This window comes from Heterodontus francisci, unplaced genomic scaffold (genome assembly GCF_036365525.1).
Source record: "Heterodontus francisci isolate sHetFra1 unplaced genomic scaffold, sHetFra1.hap1 HAP1_SCAFFOLD_216, whole genome shotgun sequence".
NCBI classification, from domain to species: domain Eukaryota; kingdom Metazoa; phylum Chordata; class Chondrichthyes; order Heterodontiformes; family Heterodontidae; genus Heterodontus; species Heterodontus francisci.
In genome coordinates this window covers 2,069,325-2,088,629 of record NW_027140566.1, presented here as the reverse complement: position 1 = coordinate 2,088,629, position 19,305 = coordinate 2,069,325, and positions in this window count along the sequence as shown.

Genomic DNA, 19,305 nt, shown 5'->3' with positions numbered 1-19,305 from the left:
CAAACAGGAAAGATGAATTAACAGTGGCTAACAAAGACGTTAACGTTTGCATTCTGTCAAAGGAAGCGGTTATAAGGTACGGCAGAAAAATTTGCAGGCCGGAAGATTGTGAGCAATTTAGAATCCAGCAGAGGATGATCAAGAACTGGAAACAGAAAGGGAAGGAGAATAAGAATGCAAGTTAGCGAGAAATATAAAGGTGGACTGTAAATGCTTCTTTATATATGTGAAAGGGTAAAAAGTAGCAAGGGGAAACGTGGACCATTTCAGGCGGAGACAGGAGAACTTATAATGAAGATCAAGAAATGTTGGAGTAACTGAAAGAAGTACTGTGTTCCTGTCTTTACAGAAGAAGATCTAGAAAATCTCCCAGAAATACTAGGGAATCAATGGACCTACGAAAATTAGGAACTGAAAGAAATTTGTGTTAATAAAGAGCTAGCACTTGAAAAATTAACTGGTTGAATATTGATAAATTCCTTGGACCAGATGAGATACATCAAACAGTGCTGATGGAGTTGGCTATAGATATCATAGATGCATTGATGGTTATCTTTCAAAACTCTTGAGATTCTGGAAAGCTTCCTGCAGACTGGAAATAAACAGATGTGACCCTACTATTGAACATAGGAGGGAAGGAGAAAGCGAGGACTACTTATCAGCTACTTATCAGGGTATCAGCTGCTTACAAAGTACCATTTAGTTAATGGAGATTCATTTTAGCTTTGTTATTATAATAAAAGTATTCAAACTTGAAATGTTGCCTTGTAATTCTTTAAATTGGTCGAGGGGTTCTTATATCATATTTTTCTCGTCAGAAATCTTACTGATATAGTAACTGCTGTCTTCTCTAAGCCAAATAATTAGGATGAGATCAGTGTGGCATGAGGAGATATTGAGTAGAATGGGCATTATTCCCTGTAGATTATAAACATGAGAGGTGATCTGATTGTAATGTATACAGTTCTTGGAGGATTTGTGAGGCCATATGTTGGGAGGCAGTTTTGTGTGGCTGGAGAGTTCAGAAGCAGGGTTCATGATTAAAGGAGGAGAAATGTCTTCGCAGAGGATGGTGAATCTTCGTAATTCTCTACCACTTAGAGCTCTAGCTGTTCATTCTTTGAGTATAGTCAAAACTGAGGACGATTTGATTACTAAAGTAATCGACGGTACTGTGATACTGCAGGAATGTGGCGTTGAGGTACAAAATCAGCCATATCGTACTGAGTAACAGAGCAGCCTCAAGGAACCAATTACCTCCTCCTGATCCTATTTCTTATTTTGCCATTTATCTTGCAGTTACATGGAATCTGTATGGTAGTAAAACGTCCCAACGTGCATCAAATAAGGGATTATGCAAAGTCATATCGAGCCAAGCAGGGAGGTATTGGGACTGGTGATCAGAAGCTTGGTCAGAGACATAGGTGTTAAGGTGGATATTAGAGGAGGAGAGAAAGAGAGGACAGAGAGATTCAGAGAGGGAATTCCAGAGCTTAGGACCGAGGTGGCTGAAGGAAGAACCGAATTCTATCCCTTTTTCGAGGCATCGGAAGAAACATGTATTTCAAGTAGAGTGCCTTTCACAATCTCAGGGCATCCCAAATTGTTTCACATAGAAGTACATAACATTTACAGTGCAGGAACAGGTCATTCAACGAACAGGTCCCTGGATATTGATGCTCCTCACAAGTCTCCTCCCTCCCATCTTCTTCTTACTCTATCAGAACATCCTACTATTTCTTTCTCCCATGTGTGTTAACCATCGCTAAATTCAACTATATTATTCGCCCCAACCACTCTGTAGTAGGGAGTGACAACATTCTCACCCCTCTATGGGTAAAGAATTGCCTGTAGGATTTAATAATCTTATAATTTTTGTATTATATTATTATATATTACATCTTATATCGTCCTTGCGTCTGCCACAAGAGTCAACGACTGCACAAGCGAACCTTTCAGAAACTTCAAGACATCAACCAGGTCAACCAACAGAAAAAAAAGAGCTGCAACCTATTCAACCTTTCTGGAAGGGCATAACTCTTGAGTTTGTGATCAACCTTGTGAATTAATATTGCAGCTTCCCAATATGTCAAAATTTGTTTTATGATGGAGAAACTAAAATTGTATGGAGACTGTATGTTTCAGTCAGTTAACTGCTATTTTCCAAGTTTCGTCATCGTTGTAATGTAGGACATGTGACAGCCAATGTTTGCATAGCAAGATTCCACAACTAACAATGGGATAATTACCAGAAAATATGAAAACATTTTTGTTAGTTGCGGAATAAATATTGGGCCCAGGGCTCGTGAAAAACTTTCCCTTGCACTTCTTATCGTCGTGGCCCTGGGATCGTTCATGTCCACTTGAGAAGGGAGACAGAACGTCTGTTTAACGTCTCATCCAGAAAACACGCTTCAGTCTTGCAATCAGCAGCAACAGCCTAAATTGCAGCAAAAGAAGCAAGTCCCAAGTCACTTTTAAGGAGTGATTACCATGCAAGCAAATCTTGACTCAAAATCACATTAGCCGCGATTAGAACAGCGTGGCCAAAGACTAAGGATTTAAGGAGCGTCAAAGGAACATCAGACAGGTGAAGTGGTTTAGGAAGGGAATACCAGAGTTAAGGGCTTGGTCAGCTGAAAGCATAGGCTCCAATGTTGGAGGAGGAGGCTGGTGCAGAAGAGCCAGCATTGGAGGAATGCAGAAAGCTCAGATAATTCCAGGGGCCAGAGGAAGTTACAGAGATAGGGATGTTGGTAAGGCTGGAAGAGGTCACAGAGATATAGAGTATCGGAGGGGCTAGTGGAGCACACAGAGCTAAGGATGGTTGTGTGGCTGGATGAGGGTACAGATTTAGGAACGGTTTAGGAGCTGGTGGATGTTCCAGAAATCGGGATGGTTATAGAGGCTGGAGTAGTTTGCAGAAATACGGAAGGGTTTGCTGCTGGTGGAAATTCTTGAGATGGGGAGGGTTGTTATTCTGGAATCAGTTACATTGATAGGGAGAGTTGCGGATCTGGAATAAGCTACAGAGATGGGGTTATAGTGCTGGAGGATGTGACAGAGATAGAGAGGGTGTTAGCGCGAGAGGACGTCCAGATAGAGGGAGGGTTGCAGGGCTGGGAAACGTTTCAATAATAGGGAGGTGCGTTGCACTGGAGGATGTTACAGAGATTGAGAGACTGTATTCCTGAAGGAGGCGACACAAGTAGAAAGGATATTAGCTTGGGGTACAGTTCTGGCAGCTCAAGGGTTTTGCAGAGGAAGTGAGTATTGTAGGACAGGAGGAGTTGACAGAGAGTAGGAGTGCAGCGACTTCCACGGTGTGTTTTGTAAACGAGGACGACAATTTTAGAAGTAGCTTGACTGGGAACCAATGTAGATCAGCGAGAGCAGGAGCTGATGCGTGAACGGGCATTGCTGTGAGTCAGGATACGGGACCGTTTGAATGATGCATAGCACGTTACATAACGTTGCTGTTCGCAGTACTGTTGAACGGCCTAAATGTGCTTATTACAGAAGGCAGCATTGCGTTTTCTGTGGTATGTCACACCATGTAAGGAAACTTTTCTTTCATCACATGGCAAGACATTTCATAGGAAATAGGAAAAAAAATAAACACAGAGACTGCTCCCTTGCTGTTCACACTTCCAGCACACTCTCCCCCTCCTTCCCATGCTTTTGTAAATACAAGCTGTGCAATGGCTGTTCTGGACTTATCTTCTGTTGAAGCCTGTAATTCCACTGAATTCCAATTTGACAGGTGTTAGTAGTTCCCCACGACCTTGCCCAAGAAGCTATTCTTCAAATGTGAGCCTTCGAACTGAGTGGTTGCAGGCTATTCGACGATGTGGGTATTGACTGCTAATTTTGCATCTGAAGCCCACACATGACTACTTACTGTACTGCGAAGCTTGCATCACATGGTGTGTTTACCCTGTGTATAAGATGAGTAATCTGCAAGCTGTAGGATGTGGGGTCAATATGAGATAACTCATTTGGGTTCATGTCTACAACATCACAGGCATACCAAAAGTACCCAGCTACCCCAAGACTTCCATACACGTCTCCCCCTAGATCACTGTACTTGTGCTGGGGGTGGAGAGACGTTCGGTGTATTAGAAGTGGTGGTTGGGTGTTGAATGCTAATACAACATACTTTGCTCTTAAAAGTCAGCAACCTGCTTCTTTGGGAGGAAACTAGCACCCACCCGGAGGCATGGACAGCTCACCTCCCTCAGTGCTGTGGCGTTCTGTACTCGCCTTCTGAGCTAAGGAAGCAACACCAGTAGTGCACTCCAGTAGTTCTGGCCCTCTTGGCATCATATGCCTTGAAATGTACAGAAGGAGATTTGACACCATTGTGTGAGCAAACTGTTCACTTCCACAGTTGGCATAACTGGAACGCTCCAGCAATTCCCAGCAGGCTTAGAGTCCAACTCGTGACCATTGTATTTACGAGAGGGAATGGTAAAAGCACTGTGCCGGTACACCCTGGGGTCTTTGCTTAATCTTGTGACTATTCACATTGTGGCTTTCCCCCAAACTCTGGGTTTAATCTTGTGAACATTCACCTTGCGGTTTCTCCCTGGTCCCTGTGTTTAATCTTGTGACTATTCACCTTTGCGGCTTCCCCCCGGGCCCTCTGTTTAATCTTGTGACTATTCACCTTGCGGCTTCCCCCCGGGCCCTGTGTTTAATCTTGTGACGATTCACTTTGTTGCTTTCCCCCGGGCCCTGTGTTTAATCACTGTGCGGCTTCCCCCCGGGCCCTGTGTTTAATCTTGTGACTATTCACTGTGCGGCTTCCTCCCGGGCCCTGTGTTTAATCTTGTGACTATTCACTGTGCGGCTTCCCCCGTGCCCTGTGTTTAATCATGTGACTATTCACTGTGCGGCTTCCCCCTGGGCCCTGTGTTAAATCTTGTGACTACTCACTGTGCAGCTTCCCCCCGGGCCCTGTGTTTAATCTTATGACTATTCACTGTGTGGCTTACCCCGGGCCCTGTGTTTAATCTTGTGACTATTCAAACTGCGGCTTCCCCCGGGGCCCTGTGTTTAAGCTTGTGACTACTTACTGTGCGGCCTCCCTGCAGGCCCTGTGTTTGATCATGTGACTATTCACTCTGCGGTTTCTCCCCGGGCTCTGTGTTTCCATTTATTACGATTCACTTAGCAGGATCCCCCCAGGGCCCTGTGTTTAACCTTGACACCTATCACTGTGCAGGATCCACCCGAACAATGTGTTTAAACTTGACACGAATCACTGTGCAGGATCTCCCAGACCATGTATTTAATCTTGCAACAATTCACTGTGCAAGCTTCCCCCAGGCCATGTGTTTAAACTTGTACCCATTCACTGTGCAGGATCCCCCGGGCCCTGTGTTTAAACTTGTGACTATTCACTATGCAGGATCCCCGGGCGCTGTGTTTAAACTTGTGACTATTCACTGTGCAGGATCCCCTGGGCCCTGTGTTTAAACCGGTGACTATTCACTGTGCAGGATCCCCTGTGCCCTGTGTTTAAACCTGTGACTATTCACTGTGCAGGATCCCCTGGGCCCTGTGTTTAGACTTGGGACTATTCACTTTGCAGGATCCCCCAGACCCAGTGTTTAATCTTCTGACTATTGACTGTGCACGTCAGGCCATGTTTTTAATCTGGTGACTATTGACTGTGCAGGATCCCGCCACCCCCACCCCACACCCCCCCCCCCCCACCCCCCGTCAACCCTGTGCTTAAACTTGTGACCATTCACTGTGCAGGACTCCCAGGCCCTGTTTTTAAACTTGCGACTATTCACTGTGCAGGACCCCCGGGCCTTGGGTCTAAACTTGTGACTATTCACTGTGCAGGTTCCCCCGGGCTCTGTGTTTAAACTTGTGACCATTCACTGTGCAGGAGCCCCTGGTCCCTGTGTTTAATCTTGTTATAATTCACCGTGCATCTTCCGTCCAGGCCATGTGTTTAAATTGTGACTATTCACTGTGCAGGATCCCCCGAGCCCTGTGTTTAAACTTATGACTATTCACTGTGCAGGTTGCGCCCCGGGCCCTGTGCTTAAACATGTGTCCAATCACTGTGCAGGAGTCCCTGGTCCCTGTGTTTAATCTTGTGATAATTAACCGTGCATCTTCCACCCAGGCCATGTGTTTAAACTTGTGACTATTCAATGCATAGGTTTCCCTGGAAGCTGTGTTCAACCTTGTGACGATTCACTGTGCACGACAGCGCCTCTAATATGGTTTATTTTTTCCTCAACCAAGGATTTCTCCCCACTGTGGGTGACAGGGCCCTCAACCGTGTCCGGCCTATTTCCTGTAACTGTACCCTCAGCCCTTCCTCTCCCTCCCAGAACTGCGACAGGGATCCTCTTTTCCACATTTTCCACCCACCAGCCTGCACATGCATATGGTTATCCTCCGCCATTTCCGCCACATCCAGCGTAATGCGCCACCAAATACATCTCCTCTCCCTTTCAGCCTTCTGAGGGGATTGTTCCCTCTGCAACACCCTGGTCCACTCCTGCATTACCCTCGCCACCTCGTCCCCTTCCCACGGCACCTTCCCATGCAATCGCAGGATGTGTAATACCTGCCTTTTTACTCCTCTCGCTTCACTATCCAAGGCCCGAAACACTCATTTCAGATGAAGCAGCCATTACTTGTACATCTTTCAAATTAGTATACTGCATTCGCTGCTCACATTGTGGTCTCCTCTACATTTGGGAGACGAAACGTAAATTAGGTAAGCGCTTTTCTGAACACCTCCGCTCAGTCTTAAAACATGATCCTGATCCATCTGTCACTTGCCATTTCAACATACACCCCTGCTGTTAAGCCCACATCTCGGTCCTCGGATTGCTGCAGTCTTCCAGTGAAAATCAACACAAGATCGAGCATCAGCATCCCATTCACCAGTTAGGCACTCTACAGCCTTGCGAGCTGAAGACTGAGTTCAATAATTTCAGAGCATGACAGGCCCCCAATTTTTTTTATTTTTAACTTTATCTTTCATGTTTACTTTAATTATTTTACTTTGTTTCATCATTCAATTTTTTCACCATATTCCTGCCCACTGTTTTTATTCATGTTTGTTGCTTTTGGCTGGAGCTTTTATCACTCAGTCATTTCACATACTGTCTGGACTGACGCGTTGTCTTTCACCACGCCATTAACACAGTCTCTTTGACTTTGCCCCATGACCTCAATGTCAGTTATTCTCTGTGACCCTCTGGCCTATCATTTTGTTTTCTGTTGCCCCACCCACGCTTTATTTACTTAAAACATATCACATTTTTACCCTTTGCCATTTCTGATCAAAGCTCACTGACCTGAAAGGTTAACTCTGTTGCTCTCTCCACAAATGCAGCCAGACCTGCTGCATATTTCCAGGACATTTAGTTTTTATTTTGTCACCTTTTCTTTAGTCGATTTCCAAACTCAGTTTCCATCCCAAGCTCTTGCCTTTCCGTGTTGCCACCTTAATTTGTGGCTATCTTTTCCAGAATTCCATGATTGAAGTCCTCCAATCAGACATCCGTCACTGCCATAGTACCATATCAGCTCTTCTCAAAATCAAAAATGGCATCCTGTGTGACTGAAATAAAAATTTACTTTTCCTCCTCGAGTTCGTGACCTGTCTACAGGAATGGACTGAGTTGATCAGCCAATGCTCCAGATCTCTCCACCATCGTCCCCGTGTCTGGAAGTGCAATCATCTGCTTCCATTCTTATCATTATAATCATCGTCAGAATATCGACATCAATGGATTCTATTCCAATTTCTGCAGCAGTGCCTCTATTTATCTCGAAAGGTCCATTTCTCATTTACATAGAACATGGAACATAGAACAGTCCAACACAGTACAGGCCCTTCGGCCCACGATGTGGTGCCGAACCTTTAACCTACTCGAAGATCAAACTAACTACCTACCCTTCATTCTACTATCATCCATGTACCTATCCAAGAGTCGCTTAAATGGCCCTAATGTATCTGCTTCTACTACCACCGCTGGCAGCGCATTCCACGCACCCACCACTCTCTGTGTAAAGAACCCCTAGCTCTGACATCTCCCCGAAACCTTCCTGCAATCACCTTAAAATTATGCCACCTGGTGATAGCCCTCTACACCCTGGGAAAATGTCTCTGGCTATCCACTCTATCTACGCCTTTCATCATCTTGTACCCCTCCATCAAGTCACCTCTCATCCGTCTTCGCTCCAATGAGAAAAGCCCTCGCTCCCTCAATCTTTCTTCATAAGACTTGCCCTCCAGTCCAGGCAGCATCCTGGTAAATCTCCTCTGCACCATCTCTAAAGCTTCCACATCCTTCCTATAATGAGGCGACCAGAACTGAACACAATATTCCAAGTCTGGTCGAACCAGGGCCTTATAGAGCTGCAGCATAACCTCGCAGCTCTTAAACTCAATCCCCCTGTTAATGAAAACCAACACACCATACACATTCTTAACAACCCTATCAACTTGGGTGGCAACTTTGAGCGATCTATGGACATGGACCCCAAGATCCCTCTGTTCCTCCACACTACGGAGAATCCTGTCTTTAAACCTGTATTCTGCATTTAAATTCGACCTTCCAAAATGAATCACTTCACACTTTTCCAGGTTGAACTCCATCTGCCAGTTCTCAGACCAGCTCCGCATCCTGTCAATGTCCCGTTGCAACCTACAACAGCCTTTTACACTATCCACAACTCCAGCAACCTTCGTGTCATCGGCAAACTTGCTAACCCAGCCCTCCACTTCCTCATCCAAGTCATTTATAAAAATCACAAAGAGCAGAGGTCCCAGAACAGATCCTTGTGGAACACCACTGGTCACCGAGCTCCATGCTGAATATTTTCCATCTACTACCACCCTCTGACTTCTATGGGCCAGCCAATTGTGTATCCAGACAGCCAACTTTCCCTGAAGCCCACGTCTCCTTACTTTCTGAATGAGCCTACCATGGGGAACCTTATCAAACGCTTTGCTAAAATGCATATACACCACATCCACTGCTCTACCTTCATCAATGTGTGTTGTCACATCTTCAAAGAATTCAATAAGGCTTGTGAGGCAGGACCTGCCACTTACAAAGCCATGCTGACTGTCTCTAATCAAACCATGCTTTTCCAAATAATCATAAATCCTGTCTCTTAGAATCCTCTCCAATAGTTTGCCCACTACCGACGGAAGACTGAGTGGTCTGTAATTCCCAGGGTTATCCCTATTCCCTTTCTTGAACAAGGGAACAACATTTGCCGCCCTCCAATCATCTGGCACTACTCCAGTGGACAGGGAAGACGCAAAGATCATCGCCAAAGGCGCGGCAATCTTTTCGCTCGCTTCCCGTAATATCATTGGGTATATCCCGTCTGGCCCCGGGGACTTATCTGTCCTCATATCATTCATAATTTCCAGCACATCCTCCCTCTAACCTCAACCTGTTCGAGCATATCAGCCTGTTCCACGCTGTCCTCACAAACGACCAGGTGCCTCTCAACAGTGAATACTGAAGCAAAGTATTCATTTAGGACCTCCCCTACCTCCTCCGACTCCAGGCACAAGTTCCCTCCACTATCCCAGATCAGCCCTACCCTCGGTCTGGCCATCCTCTTGTTCCTCACATAAGTGTAGAACGCCTTGGGATTTTCCTTAATCCTGCCCGCCAAGACTTTTTCATGTCCCCTTCGAGCTCTCCTAAGTCCATTCTTCAGTTCCTTCCTGGCTACCTTGTAACCCTCTCGAGCCCTGTCTGATCCTTGCTTCTTCAACCTTAAGTAAGCTTCCTTCATCCTCTTGACTGGCTGTTCCACATCTCTTGTCATCCAAGGTTCCTTTACCCTGCCATCCCTTCCTTGCCTCATCGGGACAAATCTATCCAGCAGTCGCAGCAAGTGCTCCCGAAACAACCTCCACGTTTCTTTTGTGCATTTCCCTGAGAACATCTGTTCCCAATTTATGCAACCCAGTTCCTGCTAATAGCATTGCAATTCCCCCTGCCCCAATTATATATTTTCCCATCCCGTCTGCTCCTGTCCCTCTCCATGACTACAGTAAAGGTCAGGGAGTTGTGATCACTATCACCGAAATGCTCTCCCTCCGAGAGGTCTGCCACCTGGCCTGGTTCGTTGCGAAGCACCAAGTCGCACATAGTCTCCCCTCTAGTCTGCCTATCTACATGTTGAGTCAGGAAACCTTCGTGGACACACCTGACAAAAACTGCTCCATCCAAACTATTTGCACCAAGGAGTTTCCAATCAATATTAGGGAAGTTGAAATCACCCATGACAACAACCCTGTTACTTCTGCACCATTCCAAAATCTGCCTCCCAATCTGTTCCTCCATGTCTCTGATGCTATTGGGGGATCTATAGAAAACTCCCAACAAAGTGACTGCTCCTTTCCTGTTTCTGACTTCCACCCATAATGACTCAGTGGACAAACCCTCCTCGACGACCTCTCTTTCTGCAGCTGTGATACTATCCCTGATTAGCAATGCCACTCCCCCATCGCTTTTACCTCCCTCCCTATTCCTTTTGAAACATCTAAACCCCGGAACATCCAACATCCATTCCTGCCCCTGTGATATCCACGTCTCCGTAATGACCACAACATCGTAGCTCCAAGTACTGATCGAAGTTCATCACCCTTATTCCTGACGCTTCTTGCCTTAAAATAGACACACTTCAACCCATCATACTGTCTGCAACTTTGCCCTGTCAACTGTCTAACCGTCCTCGCCGTCTCTCTGCACTCGGTATCTGCCTGTTCAAAAGCTACCCCATCCACTGATCCGTAGCTCCGGTTCCCATCCCCCTGCCAAACTAGTTTAAACCCTCCCGAAGAGCTCTAGCAAACCTCCCGCCCAGGATATTGGTTCCGCTCCAGTTCAGATGCAACCCGTCCTTCTTGTAGAGCTCCCACCTTCCCCGACGGTAGCCCAATGATCTACATATCTGAATCCCTCCCTCCTGCACCAGTTCTGTAGCCACGTGTTCAGCTGCACTCGCTCCCTTTTTCCAGCCTCACTAGCACGTGGCACCAGTAACAATCCTGAGAATACGACTCTGCTCGTCCTGCCTTTCAGCTTCCAACCTAACTCCCTATATTCCAGTGATATCACCCAAAACAGAATGTCAGTTTCACCATTGGTGCTGAAGACACCAAACTCTCCTTCACCCTCACATCTGTCTTTTCTCAGTTGTCTCTGGATTGTCACATGGCTTGTGAGAAATCTGGTACTGGGTGAACAGCAATGTCCTTCAATTAAAGATTGGAAAGGCTGAAGCCATTAACTATGTTCCTTGTTACAAACTTTACTCTCGAGCCAGAATTCCTTTTCCTGGAAGCAGTCGATGACTGAACCATTTTTTCGCAACCTTGGTCACACAGTAACCTCGAGACGAGCTTACAACCACAAGCCTGTGCCATCACAATCACACATTCCGCTGCCCCCGTTTTACCTCAAATGCTGCTGAAAGCTCATCCGTGTATTTATCAGCTCCTGTTTTGAACGTTCAAACACACTCCTGGCCGACCTCCCACATTCTACGCTCCTAATTGTTTCTTCTATTTATATGGAGGAATCATACTCACTGTGTCCACTGTTCGAAGCACCTGCTGCCCAAGTTCACTGAAGCTCATGAATGGTAACCAGGGAGGAAATCTGATCACAAAGTCAGGAGACATTCAAACAGCAGCCAGCGCAAGTTACCCCAACTTCCAGTCAGACAGGGTCACATGACCAATCCAACTATCCCTGGCTCTGACTCCAGTTTTTGTCTACCCACGACCAATTCAAGAGCACAGCCTAAACAACAGGTATCCTGAATGCCACAGCTCAAATCCTGACCAGGAATAGGACCCCAATCCATGTCCAGCAGCATTGCACCAAGTTCCCCTTGTCCTCTTTGCTGCACTTGAATAATTTGAAGAATCGTGGACTAACATCTCAATCCTGTTGCAAATGACACCCTGTCAATCACAACAATCTTCCAAGCTATAAATTGCTGTGAACTTTCTCCACTCCTCCCTTGTTATCTGTATTCGAACAGTATTTGTTCTGCACCACAGTTTCTGCTGCACTGTCAGCAGGTTTTACCCCCAAAAAGCTGTACCCAGGACATCGGAAATTCCAGCACTCCATCATTTCAACTCTCTCTTTGTCTTCAAAACCCGTATGGAATTCGATATCTTTCACCACGTGCTCATCAATCTCACACTCTCTATACGTTTCCACTCACTCTGGATGTCACACTGTTTTAACCTGCTCTATTACATCTTCCGAGATGTCTCTTTGATTGTGTGTAGCACTTTGTTAATGTAAGTTGTCATGGTTGTGGTCGGCGACCATTTCGCTGCATGTCACCGGTGTTTTGCCACCCCACCCTTTACGGTCTGGGTTCACCCACTTCTTTCCTCATTGCAGTGGAAGGTATGTTGGAAAAGTGCATCCGTAAAGGAGGAGAGGAACCATCACAAGTCGAGTGATACTGGTCAGCTGTCCTATAACTGCTGGAGCCTGCTTAAATTGGAGAACCTGTGCAATGGGATTTGTGCCTTATATTTTTTCAAGATATTTAGCACTAATGTCATTTGACACAATTACTTTAATATTATTGCCATGCCCAGTAGAGCCATGTCAAATTCATATCTTTTAACATAGAATTTCACTGAGTGTGTAGCATTTTGTAAGTGACTTTTCTTTTAAAATGGACAATACGAGCCGCAAATAATGGCCACCAATAGTCATCTGACCTGAGCAGTGAATTTCTAAACAGCCTTACTATCTCACAAGGACAAAATGATACATTCCAGACTAAGAAGTGGCAACTCCCGTACCCTGAGACAATCCAAGAGGCAATCCTGAACTGAAAGGGTCTTTCTGAAACAAAGACCATAATCAAGCAATACGCCAGATAATGAATAATCACACTAATTCCAACACCATGTTTGGGAAAGCGAAATGTGATAATGCACATGATAAGCTAACCATGTTGGCTTCTTTTTATTCTTCAAGTAACAGCAACAGCAAAAAGGGCAGAAAAATCTAAGCCTAAATAATTGGAGACTGTAGCGTGGTAAGGTCTCCAAGCCTGTTCTATTTCGAATCCACTGGGACTGCAAACTGACCTCGTGGTAACGAGACTACAAGCAACCAAGTTTGTGGCCTGCAGAAATTCTATCCCTTCAAGAGAATCCTGAAAGCTACTTCAGCACGTGACTCTGGCTGTTGAACGAAGCTAAGCTACTCTTCAGGAGTGAAGGCGTTTCGAGAACGAGCCATGTGAATTATGAACTATTATTTTGATAAGCTGTAAAAGTGCACTATTCTTTTCAACTGTATTTTCCTTAAGTGTGTTTTGTATATCGCTGCATGAGTGAGTGCCATCGCGTTAGATTTCAGGGTGAGTTTTGAATGAACAGTCCGGAGGTTGGGCATTCATGCAATACAGGACACGTGAAGAGCAGTTCTGGTCTTCAAACAGGAGCTGTAATGCTCACATTTGGCCTGTATATTCGAAGAGGAATCACAAGAAAAATAATAATGTACAATGGACACATAGATAGACTGATAACAAAATGCTGCTTATGAACCAATGTTGCAAATTATTTGCCAATTGAGTATGTATTGCTTCATGCTCTAATTGTGATTAAGAGCAGCTGATACTAATTGTGGAAAGATCAGGGTACATTTGGAATAACCAGTTTCGACCCGGGGAGGGGTATCGGGGAGCTGGTCTGGAGAAGGTAAATGTCGAATGCACTTATGTTGTATGTATTATTGTGAATAAACCTATGTGGAAGTAAGACTGTCTCCTGCTTTATCCTTTGACAGATGCATGTTTACCAAATTAACATAATGGTCATGCATTTTGTGCCTTTCCAGGATCAGATCTTGTAATTGGCATGTTTCATGTTCCTTTGTTGATCTCTGTCAGGGCGTGGGATTTGCCTGACTTCAGGCCGTGCAGGGCAGGTGAATTAAATATTCTATTAGGCTATGAGTCCCTCCCTCAGGGTAATTAAAACCAATACGGAACCGACTCACCGCAAAGTAAAAATGTGCAATAATTGTAATTCATTTGAGGGAGAGGCAGAAGGATGGGGCAATGCTTTTGTTTTCAGATTTGCCTTGAGGATTTTTGTGGGGTTTGTTGAATATCAAGTTAGTAAGTGTAGAACTGATCCATCATGATAATGTGCGAAATCGAACATAAAATCACATAAACATTTGGGAACAACATGTAAAATTACGAGGGAAAATAGACCTTCTCGAGAAAGGAAACGAAATTATCTAAATAGGAAGATATTTGTACTGACCAAGGTTTGAATCTGATTCACCAGTGAATCCACGTCTTTGGTTTCTGTTATGAATGTGAAATCTGTGGCAGCTTTGCCTTTACAGTGAACTGACATCGTCCTCGGGGTTAGAGGTTTCTTGCTGCTGTGTTTAGGTAACCCAGAAGATACAATGATATACTGGGGCCGGAATTGTATTGCTTACTTTCCGTCGTACTCTGCAATCTGTTGTCAATCACTTCCAGAACTCTGAGTAAGAGCTGTGCTGCTAACAGCTTCTTCCATCGCCTACCAACTGGACACTCGAGCTACAGTTCCATAAACAAGAAGACAAGGTTAGCCCTCCCATTAGCCCGAACCCCCGCACACCCATTCTGCATTCCCCCCTGTTACTACGATGTTCCTCCATGTAGTGGGAAGAGATGGTTCATCTATCTCCCAAGATTAAGCCTTGAATACCCCAAGGTTCGATACACAACATCATAACTATCCATATTGTGACCTCCCCTTTGAAACATGTAACTAAGCATTGATGGGGAATTGAAGAGCCTGTATCAGATCCAATGACCCCTCCTCTTGTCCATATATGACACAATACTGAGCATTTTCCATGTTCTCCTGATCATTACAATGTATCTTTTCGAAATTATCACAGCCAATCGTGAAGATCGTGGCTTGGTTCAACAAATAGACCAACGGCAGTTTATAATTCCCCCAACTACCCTGTGATTTGCATCTTTCAATTATTCGGTCAAAGATTGAGGCCAAGTTGAGAAGCAATATACTCTGGATGAATGGCGGACAAACTTAAACTGTCTTATTTCACTCCCACAAAAAACAACGCATTGTATTGTTTGCATCAGATTTGGGCTGATAAAAGGCAACTAAAAATCGCATCACACATTTGCCATGAAATGGCCTTGTCCAACAAGAGAGAATCTAACCACCTCCTCTTGATAGTCATCATTGTGGTCAGTCCCCAATTACCACATTATTAATATCACAGGCGTTACCTTTGATCAGATATTTAACTGGGCCAGCCAAATAAATATTGTTGCTCCAGAGATCAGACGCTGGGATTTATGCAACAAATAACTCACTTACTTTTACATCCGCAATCTCCAAGGCATAAGTTAGGATTAATGGAATACACCCCACTTTCCTGAATCTGTGCCACTGACAACAAAACTCAAGCGCCTCAGCAAGATCCAAGAAAACGGGCTTGCTTGATGTGCATCCGATGCACCATACTAACACTTAACTCCTTCCACCACCAGCACACCAGCTGCCGTGTGCACCATATATAACATCACACTGCAGGAAGTTGCTAAATATATTTCGACAGCTCCTTTCAAGCATGAGACCGCTAACACCTAAAAGGATAAGGGCGGCAGACGCATGGAAACATGAACACCTGAAAGTTCCCTCCATACCATAGACATCCTGAGTTGGAACGACATCACCATTTCTTCATTATTGTTGGGTCAAAATCCTGGAACTTCCTTTCTAATTGCACTGCAGGTGTACCTAAAGCAGATGGAATCCAGCGTTTCAAGTAGATAGCTCTCCACCTAGTTCCCAAGGGAAACAAAAAATGGATAGCGAATCCCAGCCTCGCCAGCAATGCCCACATCCAAGGAACAAGAAGGAACAGCCTTCACCTTGATAAGTCAGTCTAAGCCCAGATGTGTGGTACATTGGTGCCCTGCCTGGCCCTGAGCTCAGCACATTCTCCACCGTTTATGAATAAGCGGTCTCCCAATTAAAATGGTGATGAGGAGGAATGTCTTCTCTTGAAAGTTACATCGGATTTAGAATACACTTACCCAGAAATAATTGGAGCCCGGGTCCTTGAATATATTCAAGGCTGGTTTAGACTGACTTTTCATTCACGAGGGAGTGAAGACAGAATGTTGTCTGGCGGGAAATTGGAAATACGGCCATGGTCAGATCAGCCATTATGATATTGAATGCAGAACATGATCTATGGGCTGAATGGACTAATCCAACTTCTATTTCTAATGACCTTATTACCATAGGTGAAAGGAAACCTGTTGCATCTCTTCCACCTGCATAGAAAGGAGCTGCGGGCAAGCAAATCAGATCTTGGCCATGACAGAAGTGTGAACAAAGATGTTTAGTTCATGATTTTAGGTGGACATGGTGGAGATGGAGGAGGATGATGTGTTGAAAGCAGTTGGACTTGACAGTGAGAATAAGTGAATTAATATCATGGTCCTGGAAGGCAGGGAAGGAGGTGAGGACAGACACTCGGGTGATGGGAGAGATAAAGCTGAGGCCTCTGCAAAACTAATATGAGGAATGCACGGTTAATATGAAATGATAAGACTGCGGAAGCTCTGGTTTGGAAGATAGCACCGTTGGGACAAACAGAAGGCAATGAGGAAACTGAGTGAATGGAAATTACTTTTTATGCAACGTGGAGTTGGAGGAAGTGTGGTCAAGGTAACTGTGGAAGTTGGCGGATTGCAGTAAATATTAATGCAGAGTCTGTCCACTTCAATGGAGAGAGGGAATTCGTGGAAGAGAAGTGAAGAGTCACAGATAGACCGTTTTCAGGCGAGGGAGGTACAGATATTGAAATGCAAATTTGATTAAATTTTCGATCTCGATGTGAAAGAAGGGTTTGACACAAAAACAATTATCGATGTATTGGATAAAGAGGGTGAAAAGGGAAACGGAGTAGCTCGGACTGTGTGAAGGATAGAACGGTATTGACAGTCCTGCCATTGTATCCAGTTCTCGGCAGCACACTTTGAGGAACAATGTGTAGGCTTTGGAGCGGGTGTAGAGAATATTCGAGAGAAAATTCTAGGGGTGACAGATGTTTTCTGCCGACAGATTCGAGAATCGGGGTTGTTCACCTGAAAGAGGAAATTGAAGGAAAGTTTGATAGAGTTGTTCCAAGCCATGCACGGTTTAAATTGCTCTCATTGGCAGACCAGCGAAAACCAACTGACACAGGATTAAGGGATTGGCGAAAGAATCAATAGCGACATGAGGGAAACGTATTTTTACACAGCACGTGCTTGGGACATGAAATGAACTGCTTGAGAATGTGGTCAAGCCAGGTTTAGTCAGAAGCGAATTGAATAAACAACTGAAGAGAAAAACAATGCAGGTCAGTGATGAGGAGGTGTGGGAGTGAGATTAGCTGAGCTGCCCGTGCAGAGAGCTGACATGGTCAAGGCGGATGAAATGGCCCACTGATGTGTTGCAACCATTATACGTTCCTTTTGTTTGAATATATTAATTGTTGAACGGAATTGCACAGATAAGAGGCGTCCAAAGTATAGACGAACATCCCTTAAAGGCTTCTCTGACGTTAGCAATTTAATTTCTGAATTGTCATGCAGAGTGAAGGCCATCACAAAAACAACATGAGATCTACAGATGCGACTCGTGATTTTTGTAGGACTTCCTTGATTTCTGTTTAACACAGCTTCCAGTTATGATTCGTTGCTTATTGTGATCAGATTTGTCCAGTCTTGGGGGTGGAGATTGGTCCAATTCAATTTTAGTGGAAAATATGTTCCATCAACAGGGAATTAATCTGTTTGTCGTAATCTGTTTGTTCAAAGATTAAGAAAAAAACTGTTTGAACAATTTTGCATACCTCAGTACCCCCATATTGATCCGGGAGGATATAAAGTTAATACACTGGGAATGTGTCACCTCAGAATGTATTTCAGAGATATTACCTGCAGCATGAACTGACCGATCACTCCAAGCAGAAAATGCACCGACCAATTCATTGGGTGAGGAACATATTCTCTGTGATCCTTGCTATAATTGACGTTCCTGATAAGTATCGATACTCAATGAAGTTTTGTAAATCTGTGTTAGAGCTGGCTTTTTTCATTACCATGGGAATAATAATATTACATATAATCGAATAATTACAGTTACACAGACACACATTCAATCAGATAATTGCATTAATTTCTTGAATTATATGTGCAGTTTTAATCTGTTGTCTCAAATGTTTCTAGTTCAAGGCATTCTACATTGTAAAGTTATTGGATTCTGTGGAATGTTATGTTCTGCAGAATCACAGCTCAAAGCAGAAATATCTCAGAGGGGAAGGGTTACTGGAATTATCTGTTAACGTAGAATTATACAATGTGCGTGAACTAACTGGACTGGAACACCTGACCTCAGCGATCATGGAAAACTGGGGGTCTCTGACACTCCAGAATTGCACTGATTGTGGCTGACTAACTGGCGTGGACAACGTAGCATTAGGGATCATGTATTTCCTGGAGTATCTGTCATTGTATTCAATGTGTGACCCCAATTTACTCTTACACTAAGTAGAGTTGTTGACAGCACTATCAGGTGCTGATTAATTTCCTTCCCGAGCGCGGTCCTGAGAAGCGTTTGGTCATGAGTGCACTGCAATAATAAATAATCCTCTTCAATATTACGAAACAAAACTGATGACTATGACTTGTTAATAGACAAGTTACAGATTTTACAGCACAGAAACTGGGCATTCGGCACAACGACATTCGAAGTTTCTTCCTGCTCTGCACGAGCCTCTCTTCATTTCAGCTCATCTAAGCCTATCTGTATATCCTTCCAATCCTGTCTCCCTCATGCACGAACCTCGCTTCTGCATATATTGTTTTTCCATTTCAACTACTCCAAAAGGTCTCAATTCCACGTTCCCAGCACTCCGAGTAATTAGATTTCTCTTGAATTCCATCATGCATTTATTGATCAACACTCTTATTTTGAGGAATTGCAGAACTGGTCACCAGAAAAGGTGGAAATGGCAGTTTCACGTTATCCCTCTCGAACCACTATACAGTTTTAAAGGCCTCTATTAGTTCAACACGCAGCCTTCTCTTAACAACAGAACAGAGCCACGACATATCCCGATAATTATAATCTCTCTGTTATGGTCTTACTATTGTGAAGAATATGTGAACCTGCTGGTTACCCTGGATATTTGTTTGAATGTGTAGCCC